At 36.3% G+C, this 12,613-nt stretch overlaps 1 protein-coding gene across 1 annotated transcript in view; it reads right to left on the bottom strand.

The window, feature by feature from the left end:
* Vps13D (vacuolar protein sorting 13D) overlaps nucleotides 1-12,613 on the bottom strand; it is a 1,260,195-nt gene that overhangs the window by 458,753 nt on the left and 788,829 nt on the right. The window lies entirely within an intron of this gene.

The raw sequence follows: 12,613 nt of genomic DNA, 5'->3' as shown, positions 1-12,613 counted from the left end.
CAGAAATAGTAGAAACTGAGATGATATTTTTGGAACAACAGTTATTGTTGGCCTGGACAATACAATCTGTAAAATAAATCAGAGCTTTATTGAATGGTGTTGGGCTGACTGATTCAGCATTAATTTTTCAAAATGAGGATATTCCAGTCGGCTATGTCAATTTTTCATATGGCATGGGTATCTGTGTAGGAGAATGTGGCTTCTGTGAGGATACAGTGCAAATCACTAGAAAATTATTGCTTCCACATATTTTCTTTTCAAAATCCCACACGAATAGTGAAGTATCTCAGGGAAGCAGCTTGTAAGAGCTACTATTGCAGAATATGAACATGTAACATATGAAAGAAAGTACTGCATCCATTATTAAGTAGGGAGAGGTCTTGTCTCAATGATGTGGATTTGTCCATTAGTGTTGGCACCACTCCACAGAATGACATGTCCGTTGAAGTCACTCATAAGAAGTATGGCTCAGGTAGTTGCCATACTTATCAAGGTTGATCTAATTTAATGCAGAAACTGATGGCAAATAAACCGAACCTACTGTAAGTAGAAATCTCACTGACAAATGAATGGATACTACTTTGACAGTTGTATTAAGCTGGACACACTGGAAAGGAGTATGGTTGCCTACTAGGATCACGATTCCAGCACTAGTAGGACCCAATTGGACAATGCACAAACTATCTCCAGTTCTATTAGGAATAATAGTGAAATGCCATTAGGTGGATCCTAAATGGGTTTTAAATATGTTCCCTCCAAACAGAAAGAGAATGATTTGTGTTTCTGCAGAATCAACAACAGTTCCACTACAGGAATTTACTATTCTTTTGGCTTTGTAGATTTGTCCAATTTCTAGGAGTTTGAGCTTACCTTTATTATCAGTGGAAACAGAGTATCTTTTCTTTTTCTTTCTTTCTTTTTTTGGTGGAGATGTGTGGTGTTGGTTTTTCTTTCAGTATTACCTTTAATATAATTTTTGTGATAAGTCAACTTTCATTGAATGGGATCATTTACAGAGTTATCAAGAGAAGGACTGTAATAGGTCAAGTGAGAAAGGCACTCTACAGAGAAACACTGATGATCATGAAGTTCAAGTACACTGAAATTATCAGATGGCGAAATATATATATGTGTGTTTTAGTCACTTTTGATATTTTCTTTAACTTCCACTTTCTGGGAATACGAGGATTTCAGGATAGAGGGGCCAGCTTCCCCTTTCCAATCTGATGTGAAATATTTTGTTTTGTTTTTCATGTTTTTTTTTTCATCTTTTCGCTTGCTGTCATTCAATAGAGTAGACTGGACGGTCTTTCTCATATCTGACATGTTTAGATTTCTTTAAAGAGCAAAGTAAGTACTACATGAGATGATTAAGGGTCAAATCTAGATAACTGAGAGATCATCACATTGCATTTTAAAGGAATGCAGAAAACTGGTTAGGGCTTCTGACCTAATATCCAATCCTTACCATGGTGTGCCCTCTTTGGTATCTAAATGGATACTAAACATATGAGAATGGGCATTAGTGATTTAGTTGGTTAAATTGTATTCTTTTTAGTTTAAACTATCATACAAAATGATGGTATAACATGATAGAGTATCATACTGACTACAATGCCTCCCATTTAAACAAGGACCCTTGTTGTTTTTGTGAGGAAAACTGAGCAAACAGCAAAAATATAGTTACTGGAAGAAATCCCAGAACATATCCCAAATCAACAGCAGCATGGTTCAACATCAGTACAATTCAACATAAAGAAGCACACATAAAAAAAGAAACTGAACTAACAGAAGAACTGGATAAGTACCAGACTGACATACTAGGCTTTACCAAAACAAAGAAGACAAAAACAGGTGAAATATTTCTAAGTGATAAATACAAGATATTATATTCATGTAACGACAATCAAGAAAAAGCAGAAGTTTCTATAGTATTCAACACTAAATATGAGGAGATAATCTTCTTGAATTGTAGGAAATATCAAGCAGAGTGATGTGGAACTGGTCATTGAGACTTATTTGTGCCTATGATTCCACTTTAAAGAAGTGAAGGAATTTTTTTGAGGCACTACTAGAGAAGGTAGGTGACATAATGAAAAAGGAAAAGTTGGTCTTTGTTGGAGATTTAAACAGTTGTGGGAAATTTTGGAGAAAAGATCCAAGCTGAGAATAAAGGTAAGTACCTCCTGGATTTCTGTTCAGGACAAATGTACAAGAGCAGTAGATGAGGGAAAAGTATATACTGCCATTTTCTTGGATTTAGCGAAGGCATTTGACAGAGTGCCACATGAAGAGCTGATATTTAAGATGCAGCACATGGGTTTGGATGTCCGGTTGGTCAACTGGATTCAGGATTGGCTGTCCGATAGGTATCAGAGAGTTGTGTATGGTGAGGCATTTTCAAGGAGTCAGAAGGTTACAAGTGGGGTCCCACAGGGCTCAATACTGGGACCTATATTGTTTAACCTTTATATCAATGACATTGTCAGTGGATTGCAGGGGGATATTCAGTTGTTTGTGGATGATGTGAAGCTGGGAAGGGTTATTTAGTAATAGTGAAGATGTGGTAGCCCTGCAAGAGGATTTGAATAAGCTAGACAGATGAGTAAATGTCCCAAACCTCAAGGTCTTGAGGTTTGGGACATTGATGGGACGCTGCATACTCTATTGGAGGAGTTGTACTGGAGGAAGTAGGGGAGCAGAGATCTGGAGTTGATGATTGATAGAAACCTGAAATTCAGGGAACATATGGCAAAAGTGGTGAAGGTAACACAAAGGATTGTTAGTTATGAAGATTGGCTGAGGGAATGTGGACTGCAGAGTTTGGTTGATAGAAGGAGGAGGAGGAGAGGTGATATGATTGAGACTTTTAAACTGTTGAGAGGTGGTTACAGGGTTGACACTGGGGAGTTCTTTCGCTTGGTTGAACAGAGGAAAGGAGTGATGACAAGGGGCCATCCCTGGAAGTTATGAAAGGAAGCTGTGAGTAAGAGGGTGAGGAGTAGTTTCTTTGTATGGAGGGTGGTTGAACCGTGGAATGCATTGCCTGATAAAATGGTGAGAGCGAGAATGGTCAATGAATTTAAGGAGTGGTACGATAGACTGTGTTTTCTACGAGGGACCTCCCACGATGAGTCTTGATAGACTGCGTTTCCTAGGAAGGACCTCCCAAGGTGAGTCTTCCGACTCCATGGAGGTATGATTTTTTTTTTTTTTTTTTAATATGTATTTATTTTATTGATTGCTAAAATATTTATACATACAATAAACATCTTGTGTGACATTGCACCGTACAATAATAATAATAATAATAATAATAACAATATCAAATAGTTCTTACTAATACTTTGTTCCAACATAAAAATGTTGGAACACAGTATTAGTATAAACTATTACTAGAACTTAAATAAAAGAGCCAATAGGCTTCACTTCGGTGATGTAATATTATTTAAATTAAGGGGATATTAAATCCCATATAGTTTATAGCTTACTATATTCGGCATGAAACTCTTTGATTCCGATCTTTGAGTTTCTTATTCAGCTTTGAAATAATGTGGGATTTAATATCCCCTTAATTTAAATAATATTACTAGAACTATTAGTAATAACTATTACCTTTATACTGTGTTCCAACATAAAAACATTGGAACACAGTATTAGTAAGAATAACAGGTGGACTGATACAGTAAGAGGTGTCTTAGAACACAAAAATAATAAGATCTGATAATAATGGAGTCTTGAGAGATAACAGATTAATTTGAAAGAAAATTGTTGATAGGAAGTTAGTAATGATGTAAATTTTTCAAGTAGCACAATCATAATATCTCATTTACATAATTTAATTTCAATTCCTGTATATCCCCTGAGGGTGCTACTCACTTAGTACATATTCTCTTTGTGCCTAAATGCACACAATGCCAGATCCATTTCTTCCAGCCAGCCAGTCTTCTTTCATTTTCTGTCATTCTCTGCCAACTTAATTTAGGCCTTTCCATTTTCCTTCTGGAATCCATATCAAAACTACTTTGGAAATTTCTCTCTGCTGTCCATTCTCAAGATGTGTCCAATACATTTCCATTTATTTTTTTTTATTTTGCCAGTGATACTTTTTTTGTGCAGTCAGCTTATACATGTTGGGGCCCAAAATATTTTTAATATTTTATGCAGACATTTGGCTTGAAAACTATTTAATTGAGCTTCCGTGTCTCTGATCCATATAACAATATGGCCTTAACATTGCTATTGAAGATTGTTATTTATTTTTATTTTTTTGGTATTTTGAAGATATTTTCTCCCAAGTATGTAATATTCTTAATTCTTCTATAGCATGCTAACTGATTTATCTTTGTGACATTTGTTCAAGCACTCTTGTTTTATCATATTTATTTTAAAACAACCATTTCAGTGGTTTTATCCAAGTCTTTCAATTTTGTTTGTATATCATTGTATTCTGATGATATCAAAAACTATTTATCACCAGCATAATCTAGTCTTCAAGCCTGTGACATAGGACTCCATTTAATTCCTCTTCTTGCACTTGTAACTTTCCTCATAAACCAATCAATGACTATATTAAACAATAACTCAGACATTACACAATGCAGCCTTACACCAGATCTTATCTGAAACCATTCGAATGTGTCCTGACATGTACCCAAAGGGGGTACAAGCAGTTTGGGTATACAAAATTTCTGAATTTAATGTATTTTAAATTAAGGATGTAAAGCCAAACAGAACTGTTCATATATGCTGCTTTTATCGATGTTAGCAGTTTTGGTTGATACATATCCTAATGCATAGGGATGATCACGTAGTAAGAACCATTTGACTACAGATTAGGATGAGCCTTATACCTGCCTTATCCTTGATCTTAAAACTCTGAAACTGTCTCCTGATTTAGAACCCATCTCTTTCTGATATCCCACCTCTAGAATACAGGTTGGATAACAGAAGATCCTTTCATGAAATTTTACCATAAATGATATTCCACCATTGATTTCACTCTCTGCAGTCTTTCTAAGTGTTGCTGACATGATATTTCAAAAAGAATATCACTAGAACATTTTTAGCTTCTTTGAGAGATCATGTAAGTAGAAATAGACATTTTTCCTATAGGCCTTTCACCTGTTGTTCAGATGATGAGAAATGCTAGTACATTTATATGTGTGTGAAATATCTTTTCTTTTTTGTTTCTGCTATTAAATGATGCATCTATAGCATCTGTACTCAGATAGGACCTTGCTAGGGCCCTAGAAAATTTGAGGAAGATTTCATGCTGAATGAATTTTTTGATTTGGTGTCAGAGATCCCTATGTAGCACAGAACTGTACAGATATCCACTGTTCAGCAAGCAGTAAATGTGCTCAGAAGGAATGACAAGGGTGCATCGGATGCTATAACAGAATGGTAGCAAAACTTGGGCCTATCCACAGACCATGGAGTAGGAGACTTCCTACACTGTTTACTCTTAGTTGATTGATACTATTCGGGCCATACAGTACCACTAAGCTTGCAGAAGCAGGGGCAAAGTAAAGCAAGACTACCCAGGTTCTCCCAATTCTAGGTGTCCACAGTTTGAATTGCATGGCAAACAGCATAGCAGGGCACTGAATTACATGGTCTGAAAGATAGATTAGTTTAAAAAAAAAAAAAAAAGCTCTAAAAAGGCAAAGAACATGGGAGTAAAAGTATAGACAAAAAGAGTAAGAATGAAAAGGACTAGTGCCATCACTGAGAGATCTCCTTACCATAGCTGTCAGATGAAGGGGGGGGGGGGGGAAGAGAATTAATCCTATGAAGAAAGTAATGAACCAAATTAACACTGGAGAAATTGTGTACGGAAAAAGCATGCAATAGTATTTTAGAGAAAGTACTGATCTAAATGCAGTATGTGTAGCCTCACTTCTCTTAGTCCCAAAATGGCATGGGATCCAATATGTGCAGAAGGAACCTCCATAACTGAGAGAACAGATGGTGGATTCAAGAGAGCACCTGATGTCTTTCATGAACCTGACTTCTTACTGTCTACAGAGAACAATCTAAGTCTGTTATAGATAATTTTCCTGCTAGAGGGGAAAGAGTTTAGTGTTCTGAGTTGTGCATCCTGAGATAAAAAGATGTTTGCTATTATTTGCAATTTATTCTAACTTTAGCATAAATTTTAGTCTGAGTTGGTTGTGACTGAGTGTGGTGTGTATGGGTTTAGAAGTTTTTTTGAGTTTGAAGTGTTTTTTCAAATATTCTGCTTTGTGCGTTGTACATTCCCTTTGATCAATTATGGTGCTTACTGATTCGTAAATGGCATAACTGATGGAAGATTAGCTCACCATCATTTAAAGATTACATTTTGCACAGTATAATACAAAATTTTGTAACATGCCTGACTTGCAACGTGTATGCTTCCCAGCATTTAAAAATGTATTGGGGGGGGGGGGGGGCATGTTTGCATGAAATGTAAACAGCGGGAGAAATTAAGTGATCTGGATAATCGAGTGTTTGCTGGGAGAGAGTTATGAGTAGTGTGATCAAGGGGGAGAAAGGTGAGCATCAGGTGGTAAGTAACCTGATATTAGATAGTTTCACTGAAGATATGTATAACCTGCAGGATGGTATTGACTGCGTCAGTAAATCCCAAGTGAGGATTTGATGCTTGGAGAGGGAGACACTGGTACTGAGTGAGAAAGTGGAAGGTGTGAAAAATAAGTTGACTTGAGTATAAAGAGCTAATAAGCTTCATTTCAGCAATGAAAACATTACTTAAATTAAGGGGATATTAAATCCCACATAGTTTTAAAACCGAATAAGAAACTCAAAGATTGGAATCAGAGAGTTTCTTGCCAAATATAGTAAACTATAAAGTATCGGCGAACACTTAGCGTGAGCTAATGCGAGAAACCCTAGTACGTAGTACAATACCGGACGACTAGTTGCAAAGGTGGGGAAAGTTCAGATTGCTATTCTTAGGTATTTTCCATAATGTAAAAACACATTTCCTAGGAAATGTATGCTGTTATTTCATTATGGAGGGAGGTCACTACCCAGACCGGTTTCAGTCTTTTTTGAGGCTTCATCAGTGAGTAGCTAGACCTAATACCAAAGTGTATAGCGAAAAGAACTTATACTCTGCGAACAAGTTTTCCAAGCAGGTGCAACCATTAAGTTACTTAAGTATAAAGAGCTAATAAGCTTCATTTCGGCAATGAAAACATTACTTAAATTAAGGGGTTATTAAATCCCACATAGTTTTAAAACCGAATAAGAAACTCAAAGATTGGAATCAGAGAGTTTCTTGCCGAATATAGTAAACTATAAAGTATCGGCGAACACTTAGCGTGACCTAATGCAAGTGACCCTAGTACGTAGTACAATACCGGACGACTCATTGCAAAGGTGGGGAAAGTTCAGATCGCTATTCGTAGGTATTTTCCATAATGTAAAAACACATTTCCTAGGAAATGTATGCTGTTATTTCATTATGGAGGGAGGTCACTACCCAGACCGGTTTCAGCCTTTTTTGAGGCTTCATCAGTGAGTAGCTAGACCTAATACCAAAGTGTATAGCGAAAAGAACTTATATACTCTGCGAACGAGTTTTCCAAACAGGTGCAACCATTAAGTTACTAATAAGCTTCATTTCGGCAATGAAAACATTACTTAAATTAAGGGGATATTAAATCACACATAGTTTTAAAACTGAATAAGAAACTCAAAGATTAGAATCAGAGAGTTTCTTGCCGAATATAGTAAACTATAAAGTATCGGCGAACACTTAGCATGAGCTAATGCAAGTGACCCTAGTACGTAGTACAATACCGGACGACTTTTACCCATAATGTAAAAACACATTTCCTAGGAAATGTGTTTTTACATTATAGAAAATACCTAAGAATAGCGATCTGAACTTTCCCCACCTTTGCAACGAGTCGTCCGGTATTGTACTATGTACTAGGGTCACTTGCATTAGCTCACGCTAAGTGTTCGCCGATACTTTATAGTTTACTATATTCGGCAAGAAATTCTCTGATTCCAATCTTTGAGTTTTATTCGGTTTTAAAACTATGTGGGATTTAATAGCCCCTTAATTTAAGTAAGTTGACTTGTCTTATTGGAAAGATTAAAAGGATAAAGGATTAAACTAAATTTATTATATCCCAAAGATTAAAAAGCTTGAAAGGCTGAGTGATGTGAGGTAAACAATGTGAGAGAAAATTATGGGAATGACACAAGAAGAGAAAGAGAGAGAATGGGAAAACTAGGAAAAGGAATGAGAGAAAGTTCAGAACTCAGGAGAAATAAAAAGATGTGAGGAAGGTAAAAGATAAGCAGGAGAGCAATGAGGGAGCATGTTGGAGAGGGGAGAGAGAGTAAGAGTTACAAGTGAGCAAAGGATAAATGGATCTCTGAGGGGAGTGATGTATGGAGATTCACTGATCTGTGTTGTGTAGAACAGAATGGAGGTTCAACAGAGAGTATGACTATAGCCATAAAGTGAAGTGAGAATGTGTATGATATGACAGTGATATATTTCTTTGCCATTTATTTGCTTCTTATTCTATTCTTTCACCCCAAAGTTCAAACATGCAACAGGTTTAAACACTGTTACTCTCCAATCATCTGTAAGTTAAAACAAAACAAAAAAACCTTTTTTTTTTTTTAATATTATGGACAATCAATATAACTCAAGTAATTCAATCAAGAGAGCTTCCATACCTCATGGAGATTCACTGATCTGTGTTGTGCAGAACAGAATGGAGGTTCAACAGAGAGTATGACTATAGCCATAAAGTGAGGTGAGAATGTGTATGATATGACAGTGATGGTTCTTATGAATGATCTGAGAGGCAATGTGAATTAGGTAGCAAGAGATTTGGGATTATTAATAGGAATTGTGCGCCAGAAAAGGGTGAGAGAGAAGACAGCGAGTGTTTTACCCAGATATAATAATGCAGAATTAAGGAGGAGAGCAGCAATAATGAATGGCATAATAGCAAGAATCTGTTGAAAGAGAGGTCTGGAATATATGAATGCTTAGAGTGCATATGAGGATAGAAAAGAACTGTATGGAAGAAACAGACCGCATCTGAACATGGAACAGATTGGCATTTGGATAGATCATTGTTCTCAGGGCAAATAGGAAAATTGTAAGGTAATAAAATGAATAGTAACATTTACTATAAATCCATGATGGCAGATTTATACATACTTCATATTTTCATTATAGACCATAAAAAAATTATTCATCATATCATAGTATGATGAGGACCTGTCAGTTAATGGAAAACACTATTCAACAATGGAACATATGGCAATGACTGCATAAACACTGAATAACAAAATAAAATCACAAATTATTGTTCATGCAGAAAGCCACTTCCCGATGACAAGCAGAATCAATGGTATATCTCTTTGTAACAGTAAGGATCAATATCTACCAGAATGCAAAAATACAACAGAAAATTAGAACTGCAGTTTATCCAATCATTATAGTCTGTTTAATTTTTCAATCAGGAAAGGAAATCAGGAATTTGGTCAGAAAGATCTGTGTTCGATTCCTGTTAGTGACGTGAGGAATCGAACACTGGTCTTTCTGACCAAAGGACTGACCTTTCTTTATCTGGTCTCTTTTGATGGAAGGTGAGTTAGGGGATTTATGGAGGTATATTTTTTTTTTTTTTTTTAAATGGAAACTCAGGTTTTTCATTCCTCAGAAGAGGCAAACTAGCCCCGTGAACACACACAGATTACAGCCAGAAATACTGCCCTTGGGGGATGAAGGAAGGAGTGATGACCTGGCTGCAATAACTAGTGGTAAGCCTCCTCGTTGGGGGGGGGGGGGAACTCAACCCATCAAAGGATGGATAGATGAGTAGGATAGGATAGTAGATAGAGAGCTGAAGTTTAGAAGGCTTGAATAAGGATCATTTTTGGACTCTAGAGTAAAGTTATTGGTTTATCTAAGGTTTACCCTTAGCATATTCACAGTACTAATACTAAAAGTGGTATATCTTAAGAGACTTATGTGGGTGGGTTTCACGATAAAAAAAAGAGAAAGACTCCAACCAAGAGAGTGCTACAACATTATTATCGAATATCCTCAGAAAAATAACGACGTACTGAATTTCTGGAACACTTAATGACATATAAACAAGATGTGAGATAGAATGGAAAATATCTGAAAATCACTTTTCACTGCTAAGACATACTGCAATATTTAATCATTGTTAAGTCATTCGATGTAATTTAAGTGATGCCTGAGACAGAAGTTTGCACAAAAATCAATGTGCTTTAAATATTGTAAACATAAATTGAACTCCATCTTACAATTGACAAGAAATTATATTCATGTTTTAATCCTAACTCAAGCATAAGTAATTAAAGTTTGCATGTGAAGTATCTTCGCATCTATTCTACCTGTACATAGAGGCTGTTAACTTCACATCAATTGCCTTAGTATAATGTAAAGCATGCTTTCTTTTGGACATATATATTGCAATGCATTATGGGAAGGGTCACTTCCAAAACCTCTTTCAACTTTTAGTGAAGTCTCATCAGAGAGCCTGGTCCAGGAAGATACAAAAATTGAATCAATGCAGAAGTCATATATTTAATATGTATAAGTAGTAAAATGGTATATAACCATACCATTGAAATCTTCTAGTTCAGATGCTTCATGCACAAATTTTATTTCCAAATGCTTCAGTAAGGAATAAAGCAATAATATAGTTTCTTGTCAAAAATAATGTATTTTCTAATCAATTGAAAAATCTTCCTACCAATTTCTCTCCAGAGAGAGATTTCAATCATGTATGATAATACATCTTTTTAATACTGTACATGGAAAATATATGACTTATAGATTGATTCAACCTTGGGATAATCCTGAGTCTTACTCCCACTAATGAGATCTCAATAACAATATGCATCCAAAGGAAAGAGTGCTTTACACCTAATGCAACTGATGTGAAGTTGATAGATTTATGAAGATTTTTAACCCAAACTTTGTTTACTTAGACTTGGGTAAGGATTAAAACAAGAATATAAATTCCTGTCAAATATAATATACATGGTCTTGCCATAAATACTGTTACAATTTCTGCACTGTCCACAGAATCGTATAAGCCCAGTTTTGTTAGTGGCCAAGTGTACAGCCAACATTTGCATGTTTATTAGTAGAGAGAGAGTTGTCTAGCTCTACAGGTTAACATGCATTGGGGGGAGGGAGAGGATTATTATTATTATATATTATTATTATGTGACACCTCCAGGGAGTCCAAGGACTCATCATGGGAGGTCACCCTACTTATGAGACCCACACGTAGATGAAATAGCACTTCACTAGGTTGGAATGCAGCCACCTGTTATTTTCAACATGCTAAAAACACTCAAGATTAGTGAGATGTTTGTGTATCAGACTATTAACCATTATAACTATACAGAAGACATATCTGACTGCTAAAGAACAGATCAAACATGCTGCCTTAGGATGCAATAACAGCTTGTGAGAACTGTGAAGACATGTCTCCACTGTAATCCTGTGACAATGCAGAAAATGATGTTGCAAGAGATGAACTTTTTACAGTGAACGATGTCACATTAATAATCGATGACCTTGGGATGAGAGCCTATCGTCATTCTACTGGACACTTCCTAACATCAAAACTTATTAAGCAGAAGGTGATAAAATCAAAGGCACATCTCCAGCAGAGTACAAACAACAGACACAAAGATAACTTCTTCACAGATAAGATTTTCACTATTAAAGAGTCATTTAACTTGCCAAAATGATTGGGTGTATCCTACGAATGGTCACACAGTATGTGCCATAACACTCAGGATTCAGAGAAGTCATCACCCCATGTCAATGATAGTTTGGTAAAGGATGACATATCGGGGGGGGGGGGGGATCCAAGTTGCATTTCTGAGAGAAAGGGGACAAAATCCCTGCCAATGTGTATCAAGACTCTGTGCTGGAACCTGTGGTATGGCCACTGAACAACATCTCATTTCGTGGTAGGCAGTGGACCTTCCAACAGGGCTCAGCTACTGCATCCAGGGCGAGGACCACACAGCAGTAGTTGGAGGTGAATGTACCCAACCACATATCGCCATCTGATTGACCATCTGGAAGTCCCAATCTGAATCTGTTGGACCTCAAATTATGGTAGAAGCCTAACAGAATAGCCTGCAAGAAACAACACCCCAGAATTGCCAGCTTGAAGATGGATTTGGAGTAAACAGCAGCATTTCTGTTGGATACTGTGTATGCCGCCATCGATATACAGACTCACAGACTTTGGGCGTATATGAAGGCAAAAGGGGGACATTTTGAATATTGACTGCTGCTACATGCACATTATACTTGTGGTTTGTATGTGATGAAAGCATTTGATTTACTGATAGATTAAAGGTTTATGCGTTGTTCAAGCTGTAACAGTATTTATGCCTAGACTTTGTACTTTATGACCAAATGAAAAAAAAACTTCTTATAAAATGATATCTTTCTACCAAATGAAATACTCTCTTAACATTGCATTAACACAAGAGGATTAACTATTAGCAATTTAATTATTTACCACTAAATCAAACACTAACTTCTTTATAATGATCTATGAAA

The sequence above is a fragment of the Typopeltis vanoorti genome, chromosome 6 (assembly GCF_054136105.1).
Source record: "Typopeltis vanoorti isolate ZY-2024b chromosome 6, IOZ_Tvanoo_1.0, whole genome shotgun sequence".
In the NCBI taxonomy this organism is placed as follows: domain Eukaryota; kingdom Metazoa; phylum Arthropoda; class Arachnida; order Uropygi; family Thelyphonidae; genus Typopeltis; species Typopeltis vanoorti.
The sequence above is the reverse complement of the archived record's forward strand: the minus strand, read 5'-3'. Positions and strand labels throughout refer to the sequence as shown.